Source organism: Artibeus jamaicensis, unplaced genomic scaffold, assembly GCF_021234435.1.
Source record: "Artibeus jamaicensis isolate MK-2021 breed Jamaican fruit bat unplaced genomic scaffold, CSHL_Jam_final contig_233, whole genome shotgun sequence".
NCBI classification, from domain to species: Eukaryota; Metazoa; Chordata; class Mammalia; order Chiroptera; family Phyllostomidae; genus Artibeus; species Artibeus jamaicensis.
Window position 1 is genome coordinate 36,248,905 of NW_026521486.1, and position 4,303 is coordinate 36,253,207.

At 39.1% G+C, this 4,303-nt stretch overlaps 1 pseudogene; it reads right to left on the reverse strand.

Moving 5' to 3' along the window:
- Positions 1-3,366: 3,366 nt before the first annotated feature.
- On the reverse strand, positions 3,367-3,863 carry LOC119049048 (ferritin light chain-like; annotated as a pseudogene).
- Between the last annotated feature and the right edge of the window lie 440 nt (positions 3,864-4,303).

A 4,303-nucleotide genomic window follows, 5' to 3' on the forward strand; every position in this document is an offset into this window, starting at 1 on the left:
CACGGATAGGGTTGGGATTCGAGTAGAGAGTGACACTGAAATAAAAAGGTTAGGATTGGGCCCAGGAAAAAACCCAAGAGCCAGGAGAGATGGTCTTTGGTTTCCTGATCTCTCCTTTCTGCATTTTTTTCGTACCAAGTGTAGTCCTGTGTGCCGTCTCTGTCCTGCCTTCACCTGGAACCAAAGGTCACACTGGGAGAATAGTGAGTGAATGTGCTTCCTTCCCCGGGGCTACAGAAGTGGAGTTTTGAGCACACCAGTGCTGAACTCCAGAAGTGAATATTTACCGATGGACTTTGATTCTTGTGGTATCTGATTAACGTAAGTCATTTGAAGGGTAGGTGTTTATAGCAACCCCTAACATCCTCTCGGGAGTTTTTCACTCAGGTCATTCCTATACTAACTTATTCAAAGAGCTTCATTCATTTTTCAGTGTGAAAGAAAGGTGGGGGATAGATTGACAAGTGCCCTCACTATTTAGCCTGTAGCAAATTGAGAAACAGAGTTTAAAGAGACTTCAAGAGGAGAAGCCTAGAAGCCACCACTAATTTTTAATCTGCTTTCTTTCTATACCAACATATTCTTGGTAATTTCCAGGAATTAGGTCTTGGACACTTTTTTAGTAACATTTTGACAAATTAATATTGAGTGACTCTGGCAAAACCATATTTCTATACTCCCACTCCAGTTACAAGAGTTTTGAATTACTGCTTTCCCCAAATAATTATGATCAGATAATAACCACATAGTTATTTCTCCAGAATGCATATTTATGCTGAGAATTTCTGATTATATTAGATATTTGTATCTGATACAAACTGATATTTATAAATTAGTTGTTGAAAATTATTGTACTATGGATAAAGTGAACATTTCACATTTTTAAGATAAACTGAGGACCAGAGTATTGAATACTTTAATTTTCTGTCTACCAGGATAGCATTATCAGCGCTCAATATTCCAGGAGTCTGGTATACTCTACTGTTTTAAAGTACTAAATCATCACATTTTACTTGGTAGCACTAAAATATCTGAAATTTGAACCGATTATATTTCAAGGTCAAGAACAATGACTCAATTTTTGATTGAAATAAAAAACGATCTGACACACAGCCCACAAGTCTAGACAGGTCTGTTCTGTGTGCAGATGCTTTATCATCATCATATCATCAACTGTATTGTACTGTGAACTTCTCCTGCAAGACTATTTCTTAGTTTTGTCCAAAGTTTTTCAAACCAGTGAAATATGAGCACAATAGTATTGACAGTATTGAACTCTAAACACAGAAGTATTCTAAGCCGTTAATGTATTCTCTGAAACAAAACTATGGGTTGCTGTCAGTAAAATACAACTTTTGCAAAAAAAAAAAAAGTTTAAGGAGATGGTATTATTTGAGAATGTAAGAAACAAAGGAAAATATTTGAAATTTGCTTAAAATGATCTCTTCACCAGCATTCAGACTATTAGAGGCTGGAAAAGCTTTTTCAACAGCTGGAAATTTTTACATGAAAATTTGTGTTATTTAAAGATGGCACACTTTGCTTTTTAAAAAAGCTATCATTCAAAAGTATTAAATGTTATTCCTTATTAACTTTTAAAAAATATTTATTTATTTTTAGAGAGAGGGGAAGAGAAGGAGAAAGAGTGGGAGAGAAACATCAATGTGTGGTTGCCTCTCATGTGTCCCCTACTGGGGACCTGGCCTGCAACCCAGGCATGTGCCCTGACTGGGAATCAAACTTGCAACCCTTTGCTTCACAGGTCCGTGCTCAATCTGCTAAGCTACACCAGCCAGGGCTCCTTATTAACTTTTTACTATTCCTTACATACTTCACGTTAGTTACTTTGTTTTTGAGCATCACTTTATTTTTATTATTTGTGAGTATTTTAGAATGACAGTGTATACTAAATACTTGCATTTATATAAATAAATATTTACTGGAGATTTGAGTTTTTAAATGTTGTATTTGAATGTATTATGTATTTAGTTTTGCTGACATCTTCTAGGAAATCATTAAATTAAAAATGTCGCATGTGAAGTGAAATGAGTACAATTGTCCTTTTGCTTCATACTGCAATTGCTACTGTCAGTTTCTGCTGACAAATATGTGTCAGCTTTAATTTTTAAAAGGATTTTCAATTCCAAAATTATTTCATGTCTAATTTACTGCCCAAATAATTTAAAGTAAAAGGAGAGGTCTCGGTGCAATGTATTCAAGGCATTTTTATCATCATCGTATTACAGCTGTGAAAGCTGAGAGCTCTGGGGTGAGTCTGTGATACCACTGGTCACATGTATGGAATTATCAGTACACATGTATGTAATTATCAGCACAACAGTTCACAGTTGCTGTGTAGTGAAAATTCATTAGTGCTCATGACACTGTTACTCTTCTGACTAATTCTAGTGGATTCAATAAATTAATTTAAATTTTTAAAAAGTATTATCTATGAGTAGTTTAAAAAACCAAATAATGTTGAGTGGTTTATTATAGAAAACATTGGCTGCTTGTTCTCATCTCTACCCATTCCCTAATTCCCAGAAACAATAATTTTGAACTTTTATATGTATTTATTGGCATTTACCTTGTATTTCAGTCTTTTGATTTTTTTGATTTTATATATTTACAGACTTCCTCCAATATAGTTCTCAGTTTCTGCTCAAATACAATATTCAGTCTTTCTGTTGTTATGAGTGTTATTATTTGTCTGCTAAGCCAAGTAGTGTGCTGTGACTGTTTTTTTCTTTTGTACAACTTTTTCTTCTACCTGGAGGTGATATTTTAAAGTGACTTAATTTCATTTGTTTAGTTTTCTAAGAACATACGTTGAAGTCTTCCCATACTGTCCAACAGTTTCACAAAAAGTTTATCAATGTGTTTTCCTGCAGTTAGGGCTGTAGAATACTTTCTTACTTCTATCCCTCTCACACCCAGCTTCAGGGAGGGGAAGAATCTGAAGGCGTAGTTTGTTTACTATGCAGAACATCACTCCTACCTTTTTCTGTAATTCGTGTCTGGTCTCTCTGATTCACTTTCTCCAGGGGAAATATTGTCAGAGACAAAACTCCTTGTTGTCTGTGGTAGCAGTTGGAGAGAGAGGGTTACCTGACTGTGCAGGGTGGGAGTGGGACTTAGGGCCTGAGTGTTGCACGTGCATAGACTTTCAGACAGGTCTTTTCCCCTCCCCTCCCTCCTTCTCTTCTTCTGCAAAAACCTGTATTGTTCCCAATTGTCTAATGTATGAGTGAGGGTTCCAGGTGGTTAAAAGCATGCCTACAGTTTTCGGGGAGAGGCTTAGGCAAAAGGCAGACACCAGCGAAATGTAGAGTAGCCCCTTCGGAGACTTCTGGGCTTCAAAGGCTCCTAGTCCTGCTTGAGGGCGAGCCTTTCAAAGAAGTACTCGCCCAGACCAGCCAGCCTGTGGAAATTAGTCAAGCGGTTGCCCATCTTCTTGATGATGAGAACCCAGGACGTGGTTCTCTAAGAGGTCACAGAGACGAGGGTCTGTGCAGGTAGAACCCTGGGCCTGCAGATCTAAGAGGGCCTGGCTCAGGTTCTTCTCCAAGGCCACAGTGGCTTCCGTGGTGTCCTGAGATTTTCCCCACTCATCTTGGGAAGGCTTCTGCATGCCCTGGAAGAGGGCACAGCCCACCATGCTGGTTTTGAATCTTCAAGGGATGCTCTGCACATTCGCTTTTCTCCTTAGCCAACTTCCAAAAGGAGCAACTCGTGCCCTCTGGAGCCACATCCTCATGGTTGAAATAGAAGCCCCAAGAGAGGTAGGTACAGGAGGCCCTCAGATGCAGGTTGACGGCAGTCTCCTCTTCAGTGGAATAATACTGATGACTCGGGGAGCTCATGGTTGTTTGGTAATAAGGAATAAAAGTAAAAAACTGAAGGTGGTGACTGGAAAAGAGGTTTCAGGGTGGTCAGAGGCTGGAAGAAGGGGTATCCCTGGGTCTGTTTTGTCCAAACATGGTTGAAGCAAGAGACATATCTGGGGAACTGTCAAGGGCACTGCCAGGTCTTGTCTTCTCAATGCCTTGGTCTCATCTCTACCAGCTGCCTTGAGTCCTGAAGTTTTCCAGGGTCTGCTTCTCATGCATCCCCTCCATTCCCCCCACCTCAGCATTTCAGGTACAGAGTTTGTGTCTTTCTTCTCTCAAACAAGTGATTTACAGTTCTTCTGTCCATTACTGTTTGGATTCAGGACTATAGCTGACTTTAGTTTCGTCAGACGTACTTCCTTTGTGTTGCCTGTTCCTGTTTTCCTGTTTTGAGATGATTTTTGAGAGGGTAT